The sequence below is a fragment of the Xenopus tropicalis genome, chromosome 1 (genome assembly GCF_000004195.4).
Source record: "Xenopus tropicalis strain Nigerian chromosome 1, UCB_Xtro_10.0, whole genome shotgun sequence".
NCBI lineage: Eukaryota > Metazoa > Chordata > Amphibia > Anura > Pipidae > Xenopus > Xenopus tropicalis.
Window position 1 is genome coordinate 418248 of NC_030677.2, and position 11546 is coordinate 429793.

Below are 11546 nucleotides of genomic sequence, written 5' to 3' on the forward strand. Positions count from 1 at the left end.
ACAAACTTTTTTTACCCAACTTATTTTTTAAAGAAACAAGAAAATGATCAGCTTTAGCCATATTATCCGTAGTAGCAAAATGTGCTTTCAATAAACTTATACATATCTATAGAAATGTAAATGGTTGAGAAAGACATGTAGGGACGAGATTCAGTGCTTTATCAAGTACAGACAGTTCATCGCTGGTAAGTTGATATGTAGATAAGTTTATTATTGCTGTTACCTGCGGAACCGGCGTGTTCCCCGGCGACCCGCTACTGGTGCTGGAGTTAGCGCTCTTTTTTCCGTGTCCCCTCCGTGTCTTACGCTTTCTCCGCGCTTCGCCACTCCTAAAAAAGAAACGGCAGAACTCTGTGAGGAAGCCGGAGAGTCAGGTTCAGACGAATGCCGGGCAGATCCCTCAGAGCGCGACGAGGAGCGATGTCTCCGGAAGTGTCGTCTGGCCTCCTTCCAGGTATAGACTTCATCCTTCTCGTAGTCGTCACAAATCAGACACACTACCGCAAATTAGATGGTGATCCAACCGCTAAGTTTAAACATGAGTTGAATATTTGTCTCAATGCTGCGGTTATGGAGGGAGTTATTACTGAAGAACTTTATCAACTCATATTTATTTTTTGCCTTAAGTCCATAAAAGCCTGGCTAATCCGCCAGGTAGACCAATCGTTTCTAACGTTGGTTCATTATGGCAACCACCGGCCATATTGATTGACATGCACCTGCAGGAACTGTTACCTAATTTAGAACCTTCTCTAAAAGATACGACTGATTTTCTGAATAGATTTAATAAGGTTATTATACCCGAAGGGGAGTTCATACTCTGCTCATTAGATGTTAAGGATCTCTTTTCCACATGTGGAGGGGATTGAGTGTATACGACAGTATTTAACTAAAGTCAATCAACAAACATACAAGGTGAACTTTCTATGTGATTTATTGGAGATGGTACTGACACGTAATTACTTTGGGTTTAACGATGAATATTTCTTACAACTACAAGGCTGCGCCATGGGTGCTAATATGGCACCTGCCTATGCTAATATCTTTATGGATAATTTTGAAAAAATTCACATTTTCTCTAATACAGTGTACCAGCCATTCATACATAGTTATATGCGCTATGTGCATGATACTTTTTTCCTTTGGACGGGCACTGTAGATTTACTGAATGATTTTCTAACTTATCTTAATAATGTCCTCACTACGATAAAATTTACTCTAGAGGTTGGGTTGACTGAGATACATTTCTTGGATGTGTTGGTAAAAGTGACTGACTCTAATTTTGTCACTTCAATATACAGGAAACCTACGGATAAAAATAATAATAAAATAAGGCCTACTAGTTTCCATCCCCAAGGGCTGTTTAGGGGGCTCCCTAATTAAACGTATTGCATCTACTAATGAAGTGTATGAGGATGAATCCCTAAAGATGGTGCAAAAATTTGTGGAAAAAGGGTATTGCCAGTCAGATTTAATGGAGGTTAAAAGAGAGGTTGGATTGATTCCACGAAATGAGACTTTAGGAATAAAAGTAAAGCAGCGGATATAAGTTAAGCGTATTCCCTTTATTACATCATATGATATTAATGCCAAGGCCCGACGGAATATCATACTTAAACATTGGGGGATTTTGGCCACTGGACCCAAAGTTTGGACATTTGTTTAAGTTACCACCAATTTTTTCATACAGGAGAGGGAGAATATAGGGGAGTTGATAAAACATCGGTCAAGATTGTAGGTCTACCCCTATTATAACAAAGGGTACTTTCCCCTGTAGGAATTGTAGCCATTGTAATGGTATTATCGGCTGGGTCCGCTGTCACGCATCCACAACATCGGCACTAGGCACGAAGTGGGCGGCTTTTATAACCTGTGATAGTAAAGATGTCATATATTGTGTTAAATGTCCGTGTGGATTGGCCTATGTAGGTCAGACGTCAAGACCCATTAAAATTGAGAACTTAACGAACATAAATCTACTATAAGGAATTATAAAACCTTCCAACTCAGCCCCCCCAGAGAGCGATACAAACTGTTAAAAAGAAGGAGATTGAAAAGAAAAGGGAAACTTTGTTGGCTAAACATTTTTTTACACATGGCCACCAGGTGGCGCCGGTTAGGTGGCAGATCTTAGAAAAAATACAGGCACGACAGGGCCAGGACAAAAAGAAGCTGCTATCTCAGAGGGAGTGCTATTGGATTTGGCTTTTACAATCTCGCCACCCAAGGGGGATTTGTATGCTTGATAAAGGGGTCACATTGCCCCGAAACGTTGCACCTCCGCAATAAAACTTTTAAAAGGGTTTTACCCTTGTTTGTAGTCCTGAGTGCCATTTGCTTTTTTTGTGGCAGTAGGAGTAGGGTCAGGGGGCAGTAGAAGTAGGGTCAGGGGGCAGTAGGGGTAGGGTCAGGGGGCAGTAGGGGTAGGGGTCAGGGGGCAGTAGAAGTAGGGGTCAGGGGGCAGTTAGGAGTAGGGGTCAGGGGGCAGTAGGGGTAGGGTCAGGGGGCAGGTAGGGGTAGGGTCAGGGGGCAGTAGAAGTAGGGTCAGGGGGCAGTAGGGGTAGGGTCAGGGGGGCAGTAGGGGTAGGGGTCAGGGGGGAGTAGAAGTAGGGTCAGGGGCAGTAGAGTAGGGTCAGGTGGGCAGTAGGGGTAGGGGGCAGTAGGTAGGGGGGCAGTAGAAGTAGGGCCAGGGGGCATAGGAGTAGGGTCAGGGGGCAGTAGAAGTAGGGTCAGGGGGGGCAGTAGGAGTAGGGTCAGGGGGCAGTAGAAGTAGGTCAGGGGGCAGTAGGAGTAGGGTCAGGGGGCAGTAGGAGTAGGGTCAGGGGGCAGTAGGAGTAGGGCCAGGGGGCAGTAGGAGTAGGGTCGGGGCAATAGGAGTTGGGTCAGGGGGCAGTAGGGGTAGGGTCAGGGGGCAGTAGGAGTTGGGTCAGGGGGCAGTAGGGGTAGGGCCAGGGGGCAGTAGGGTCAGGGGGCAGTAGGAGTAGGGTCAGGGGGCAGTAGGGTCAGGGGGCAGTAGGAGTAGGGTCAGTAAGTTGTGGGGTATTGCTTGGCTTTAGGGAGACTCCACATTGCTCCCCCCCAAGCCGAAAGCCACCAGCTGCCCCATTGTTGGGTGGAGCAGAGAGGCGTTCGGTAATGTCAGGGGTCACTCCATATCTTCCTCACTAGACAGGCTGTCCGTATTGCCCTTTGCCCCTGCGGGGCTGGATTGTGAGTGTTGCCATAGGGCTCAGCTCCAGCGCAGCAGTTTGCCACTGTCCCCCCAAACTGGTTGAAGCCAACTGAGGGGACTATGACCGCTAATAACAGTGAAGCTCCGCCCATATAAGTACGGCTCCAGTTTTATCAAAGCCCAATCAATATCAAGGCCTTCCTTTTCCACAGTGGTGTAGGCACCCCCCCCCCGGGGTAACAGCTTTCTGCTTAGAAATCTAACTGGGTGCTCATCCCCTTTACCATTGACTTGGGAAAGTACTGCCCCAGTTCCATACGTGGAGGCATCAGTTTGACCTAGAACCTATTAGTGAAGTCTGGAGCTTGGAGGACTGGAGAGAACCAACAAGGTGTTCATTGCAGTTCTGCATTCAGGTGTCCACTCTATGGTCCTCGCCCTTTCCTGATTGGTCAGATCTGTGAGGGCTTTGACAACAGAGCTGTAGTGAGGAACACATTTATGATAAGCCTCAACTTGTTTTTGGGTGTGGGGCGTAGGCCATTGGGTCTCGGGCAACCCCCACCCACACGGTGGCCTCAATAGGGCACTCCGGCCGTGCCTAACTGGCATTTATCTGGGCAAAAGGTGAGGCCAGCAGAGCGGATCCTGCCCACTACTTGTTGAAGGTGGGCACGATGCCCTTCCCAGGCTTTGCCGTATATTGTAATATCATCAAGGTCTTGCCAGCCGCCCAGAAGGTAGGTTACCAAACACTGAAAGGGTGCAGGGGCACTTACCGTGATCTGGTAAAACTGGTGAAATGGGGTAATAAAGGCAGACTTGCCTGTGCATCAGGGGCTAATGGGATTTGCCAGTAAACCCAACTAAGATCCAAAGTGGTTTAATATTGAGCCCCCCCCAAGGCGGCGGTTTAGAAGTAATGGGGGCAGGGAGACGCATGGGGCAGTTATGGGGGAGGGGTTAGGGGGCAGGGAGAGGCATGGGGCAGTTATGGGGGAGGGGTTAGGGGGCAGGGAGAGGCATGGGGCAGTTAAAGGGGAGGGTTAGGGGGCAGGGAGAGGCATGGGGCAGTTATGGGGGAGGGGTAAGGGGGCAGGGAGAGGCATGGGGCAGTTATAGGGGAGGGGTAAGGGGGCCGGGAGAGGCATGGGGCAGTTATGGGGGAGGGGTTAGGGGGCAGGGAGAGGCATGGGGCAGTTATAGGGGAGGGGTTAGGGGGCAGGGAGAGGCATGGGGCAGTTATGGGGGAGGGGTTAGGGGGCAGGGAGAGGCATGGGGCAGTTATAGGGGAGGGGTTAGGGGGCAGGGAGAGGCATGGGGCAGTTATAGGGGAGGGGTTAGGGGGGCAGGGAGAGGCATGGGGCAGTTATGGGGGAGGGGTTAGGGGCATGGAGAGGCATGGGTCACTTATAGGGGAGGGGTAAGGGGGCAGGGAGAGGCATGGGGCAGTTATAGGGGAGGGGTAAGGGGACAGGGAGAGGCATGGGGGCAGTTATAGGGGAGGGGTAAGGGGGCAGGGAGACCGCATGGGGAAGTTATGGGGGAGGGGTTAGGGGGCAGGGAGAGGCATGGTCACTTATAGGGGAGGGGTAAGGGGGCAGGGAGAGGCATGGGGGCAGTTATAGGGGAGGGTAAGGGGGCCGGGAGAGGCATGGGCAGTTATAGGGGAGGGTAAGGGGCCGGGAGAGGCATGGGGCAGTTATAGGGGAGGGGTAAGGGGGCAGGGAGAGGCATGGGGCAGTTATAGGGGAGGGGTAAGGGGACAGGGAGAGGCATGGGGCAGTTATAGGGGAGGGGTAAGGGGGCAGGGGAGACGCATGGGGAAGTTATGGGGGAGGGTTAGGGGGCAGGGAAGAGCATGGGTCACTTATAGGGGAGGGGTAAGGGGGCAGGGAGAGGCATGGGGCAGTTATAGGGGAGGGGTAAGGGGGCCGGAGAGGCATGGGGCAGTTATAGGGGGAGGGGTAAGGGGGCCGGGAGAGGCATGGGGCAGTTATAGGGGAGGGGTAAGGGGGGCAGGGAGAGGCATGGGGCAGTTATAGGGGAGGGGTAAGGGGGCAGGGAGAGGCATGGGGCAGTTATAGGGGAAGGGGTAAGGGGGCAGGGAGAGGCATGGGGCAGTAGGAAAGTGACCTGTAGCTCAGGGGGTGTATAAGAATGGGGTTTGGTTCTGGTTCTGCCCCCCCAGAATGATCAGATACAGATTGGTCACTAGAGGCCCCTAGCAGGACCCCCCCCCCCCCCCCCCAGGGCCATAAGTAATTTTCTATATTTAGTGCAGTCTCACTGGGTGGGGAAATCTCTTAACTTTCTGCTGCCGCAAAGAAACCAATAAGGGAACTGAGCTTTTCCTGAGAAACCCACAGAGTGAGAAGTGAGCTGTGTCCTGATTGGCTTAACTTCCCCTTTATTCTGAGCTACACGGCCCAGTGTGCAATGAGCTACTATAGTATGGGGGAATGGGGGGTATAGTATGGGGGAATGGGGGGGAACGGTATGGGGGAATGGGGGTACGGTATGGGGGAATGGGGGGTACGGTATGGGGGAATGGGGGGTACAGTACAGGGGAATTGGGGGGTACGGTAATGGGGGAATGGGGGGTACAGTACAGGGGAATGGGGGTACGGTATATGGGGGAATGGGGGGTACGGTATGGGGAATGGGGGGACGGTATGGGGATGGGGGTACAGTATGGGGGAATGGGGGGTACAGTATGGGGGAATGGGGGTAGGTATGGGGGAATGGGGGTATAGTATGGGGGAATGGGGGGAACGGTATGCGGGGAATGGGGGGTATAGGTATGGGGGATGGGGGGGAACGGTATGGGGGAATGGGGGGTATAAGTATGGGGGAATGGGGGGAACGGTAATTTGGGGGAATGGGGGGTACGGTATGGGGAATGTGGGGTAGGTATGGGGAATGGGGGTACAGTACAGGGGAATTGGGGGTACGGTTATGGGGAATGGGTACAGTACAAGGGGAATGGGGGTAAACGGTATGGGGGAATGGGGGGTACGGTATGGGGGAATGGGGGTAGCAGTATGGGGGAATTTGGGGGTACAGTATGGGGGAATGGGGGGTATACGGTAGTGGGGGAAATGGGGGTAGGTATGGGGGAATGGGGGTAACGGTATTGGGAATGGGGGGTACGGTATGGGGGTACGGTATAGGGGGGAATGGGGGGTTATAGTATGTGGGGAATTGGTGGTAAGCAGTATGTGGGAATGGGGGTAACGGTATATGGGGGGTCACGGTATGGGAATGGGGGTATAGTAATGGGGAATGGGGGTACAGTATGGGGGAATGGGGGGTACGTGTATGGGGGTACAGTATGCGGGAATGGGGTATAGTAATGGGGGGAATGGGGGGTATAGGTATGGGGGAATGGGGGTAACAGTAATCGTGGGAATGGGTGTATAGTATGGGGAATGGGGGGTCGGTATGGGGGTACAAGTTGGGGGAAATGGGGGGTTACGGTAATGGGGGAATGGGGGGTATAGTATGGGGGAAATGGGGGTTATAGTATGGGGGAATGGGGGTACATGTATGGGGGAATGGGGGGGTACGGTATGAGGGGAAAATGGGGGGGTATTAGTATGGGAGAATGGGGGGTACAGGTATGGGGAATGGGGGTTATAGTCATGGGGGAAATGTGGGGGTACAAGTACAGGGGAATGGGGGGTACAGTACATGGGTGTGGGGGTACAGTACAGGGGATGGGGGGGGTTAACAGTATATGGGGGTGAATGAGCAACTAGAGAGTATTGAAGGGATGGGGGGACACAACAGTACGGGGAAATGAGGAGGGACAGTATGGAGGAATGAGGGGTACAGTATGGGGGTAATGAAGGGGTAACAGTATGGGGGAATGAGCAACTACAGTATGAGGAATGAAACGGGGTAAGTTTGGGGAATGAGGAGGTACAGTAATGGAGGGAATGAGGGGGTAACAGTATGGGGGAATGCAGGGTACAGTCGGGGGAATGAGGGGGTACAGTATGGGGGAATGAGGAGGTTAACAGTATGGAGGAATGGGGGGTACAAGTATGGGGGGAATGAGGGGGTAACAGTACGGGGGAATGGAGGGGGTACAGTATGGGGGAATGAAGAGAGGTACAGTATGGAGGAATGAGGGGGTAACAGTATGGGGGAATTGAGCAAACTACAGTACGAGGAATGACGGGGTAAGAGTATGGGGATATGAGGAGGTACAGTATGGGGGAAATGAGCAACTACAGTATCGAGGAATGACGGGGTACGAAGTATGGGGGAATGAGGGGGTACAGTATGGGGGAATGAGCAACTAACAGTACGAGATGACGGGGTAGAGTATGGGGAGAATGGGGGGTACAGTATGGTAGGAATGACGGGGTAGAGTATGGGGGAATGAGGGGGTACAGTATGGGGGAATGAGCAACTACAGTACGAGGAATGACGGGGTAGAGTATGGGGGAATGAGGGGGTACAGTATGGGGGAATGAGCAACTACAGTACGAGGAATGACGGGGTAGAGTATGGGGAGAATGAGGGGGTACAGTATGGGGGAATAGGGGGTACAGTATGGGGAATGAGCAACTGACATATGAGGAATGACGGTGGTAGAGGTTTGGGGGAATGAGGAGGTACAGTATGGAGGAATGAGGGGGTAACAGTATGGGGGAATGAGGGGGTACAGTAGCGGGGGAATGAGGTACAGTATGGGGAATGAAGGAGGTACAGTATGGAGGAATTGAGGGGTACAGTAATGGGGGAATGAGCATACTACAGTATGAGGAAATGACGGGGGTATGAGTATGCGGGGAAATGAGGGGGTACAGTGTATGGGAATGAGCAACTAACAGTACGAGGAATGACGGGGTAGAGTATGGGGGAGAGGTACAGTAATATGGGGGATGAGCAACTACAGTACGAGGAATGACGGGGTAGAGTATGGGGGAATGAAGGGGGGTACAGTATGGGGGAATGTAGCAATCTACAGTACGAGGAATGACGGGGTAGAGTATGGGGGAATGAGGGGGTACAGTATGGGGGAATGAGCAACTACAGTACGAGGAATGACGGGGTAGAGTATGGGGGGAATGAGGGGGTACACGTACGAGGGAAATGAGGGAAGTACAGTATGGGGGAATGACGGGATAGAGTATGGGGGAATGAGGGGTAACAGTTATGGGGGAATGACGGGGTAGAGTATGGGGAATGAGGGGTACAGTACGAGGAATGGAGGGAGTACACAGTAATGGGGGAATGAGGGGTACAGTAACGAAGGGAATAAGGGGGTACAGTACGGGAGAATGAGCAAACCTAAACAGTACAGGAATGATGGGGTACAGTACGGGGGAATGAGGGGTACAGTACAGGAATGACGGGGTAGAGTATGGGGGATATGAGGGGTATATACAGTACGAGGGAAAATGAGGGGTACAGTTGGGGAATGAGGGGTACAGTACGAGGGAATGAGGGGTACAGTACGGGTAGAATGAGGCAACTACGTACGAGGAATGATGGGGTACTCAAGGCGTGGGGAATGAGGGGGTACAGTAACGGGGGATGGGGGTAGCAGTACGGGGGAATGAAGGGGGTTACAGTAACGGGGGAATGGGGGTACAGTACGGGGGAATGTGGGGTACGTATGGGGAATGAGGGGGTACTAGTACGGAGGAGAATGAGCAATCACGAGTATGAGGAATGATGGGGTTACAGTATGGGAGAATGAGCAACTACAGTATGGGGGAATGGGGGGTACAGTACGGGGGAATGGGGGGGTTACAGTAATGGGGGAATGAGGGGGTACAGTACGGGAGAATGAGCAACTACAGTAAACCGGGGGAATGGGGGGAAAGTAGGGGGAATGAAGGGGTAACAGTAATGGAGAATGAGCAATCTACAGTAAATGGGGGAATGGGGGGTAACGTACAGGAGAGAGGGAGGGAGAAGTGAGGCAACTACAGATGGGGGGAAAAAGAAAAACAATTGGGGGGGGGGGGGGTTAAGAAGAGAAAAAACCGTTCCGGGGGGGGGGAAAAAAAATGGGGGGGGGGGGGGGGGTTCAAGAATGGGATGGAATGAGGGGTACAGGTACGGGAGAATGAGCAACTACAGTACGGGGGAAATGGGGGGAACAGTAAGGGGGAATGAAGGGGTACAGTACGGGGGAAGACTGAGGGGGTAAGTGTTATGGGGGAATGAGGGTAAAGTATGGAGGGAATCTGGGGGGTAGCAGTATGGGGGAAATGAAGGGGGTACAGTACTGGAGAATGAGGGGGTACAGTATGAGGGGAATGAGGGGGTACAGTCAGGGAATGGGGGGTACAGTAACAGGGAAATGAGGGGGTACAGTAGCAAGGGAATGGAGCAAACTACAATCAGGAAGAAATGAGGGGGTAAAATATGGGGGTACATGGGGGTACAGTACGGGGGAATGAAGGTGGTAGCAGTATGGGGGAATGAAGGAGTACAGTACGGGGATGACGGGGGTACAGTAGCGGGAGAATGAGCAACCTACAGTATAGGGAGAATGGGGGGTACAGTACAGGGGAATGAGGGGGTACAGTTAATGGGAGATGAAAGCAACTACAGTATGGGGAATTGGATCAGTACTGGGGGAATGGGGGAGTAGCAGTATGGGGAATGAGGGGTACAGTACGGGAAGAATGAGCAACTAAGCAGTACGGGGGAATGGGGGGAACAGTAGAGAGGGAATGAAGGGGTAGCAGTACGGGAAGATGAGGGGGTAATGTTAATGGGGGATGAGGGGTAAGTAATGAGGGAATTGGGGTACAGTAATGGGGAATGAGGGGGTACAGTATGGAGAAATGAGGGGGTACAGTATGGGGGAATGAGGGGGTACAGTACAGGGGAATGAGGGGGTACAGTAGACAAGGGGGAATGAGGGGGTACAGTACAAGGGATGAGCAATCTACAAACAGGAGAATGGGGGGTATATGGGGGAATGGGGGGGTAATTACAGTAGCGAGGGGAAGGGGGGTACAGTATGGGGGAATGAGGGAGTACAGTACGGGAATGAGGGGGTAGCAAGTACGAGGAGATGAGACAACTACAGTATGGGAGATTGAACGGGTACGTACGGTGGGAATTGAGGGGTACAGTACAGGAGAATGAGGGGGTACAGTACAGGAGAATGAGGGGGTACAGTACGGGAATGAGGGGGTACAGTAGCAGGAGAATGAGGGGGTACAGTACAAGGAGAATGAGAGGGGGTACAGTACGGGGGAAATGAGGGGTACAGTACAGGAGAATGAGGGGGTACAGTACTGGGGAATGAGGGGGTACAGTACGGGGGAATGAGGGGGTACAGTATGTGGGAATGAGGGGGTACTTAGGGGAATGAGCAACTACCAGTATGGGATGAGGCGGGTACAGTAAGGTGGAATGAAGGGGGTACAGTAGCAGGAGAATGAGGGGGTACAGTATCGGGGGATATGAGGGGGTACAGTACGGGGAATGAAGGGAGGTACAGTAATGTGGGGATGAGGGTACATTTAGGGGGAAATGAGCGAACTACAGGTACGGGGGAGATGAGGGGTACAGTAATGAGGGGAATGAGGGGTACAGTACGGGGGATATGAGGGGTACAGTAATGGGGGAATGAGGGGTACAGTACCTCCCAACATAAGAGGAAAAGGGGGGTTCTTTTACTGTAGGTACTGGGGGGTAGAGAGGAAAAAGGTGCAGGTACTAGTAAGGACTGGGGGGTAGGAGAAGAAAATGGGGGTGCAGGTACTGTAGACTGGGGGGGAGTAGAGAAGGAAAATGGGGGTGCAGGGTTAAAAATGTAGGAACTGGGGGGGGTAGAGAAAGGGAAAATGGGGGTGCGAGGTACTAAGATGTATAGGGACTGGGGGGGGTAGAAAGAAAATGGGGGGTGCAGGTACTAGTAGGACTGGGGGGGGTAGAGAAGGAAAATGGGGGTGCAGGTACTGTAGGACTGGGGGGGTAGAGAAGGAAAATGGGGGTGCAGGTACTGTAGGACTGGGGGGGTAGAGAAGGAAAATGGGGGTGCAGGTACTGTAGCACTCTAATTCCCCCCTGACACTGTGCTGCCCTCCCTGCACTCTAATTCCCCCCTGACACTGTGCTGCCCTCCCTGCACTCTAATTCCCCCCCCCCGACACTGTGCTGCCCTCCCTGCACTCTAATTCCCCCCTGACACTGTGCTGCCTCCCTGCACTCTAATTCCCCCCTGACACTGTGCTGCCCTCCGGCACTCTAATCCCCCCCCCCCCTGACACTGTGCTGCCCTCCCTGCACTCTAATTCCCCCCTGACACTGTGCTGCCCTCCCGGCACTCTAATCCCCCCCTGACACTGTGCTGCCCTCCCTGCACTCTAATTCCCCCTAAGACACTGTGCTG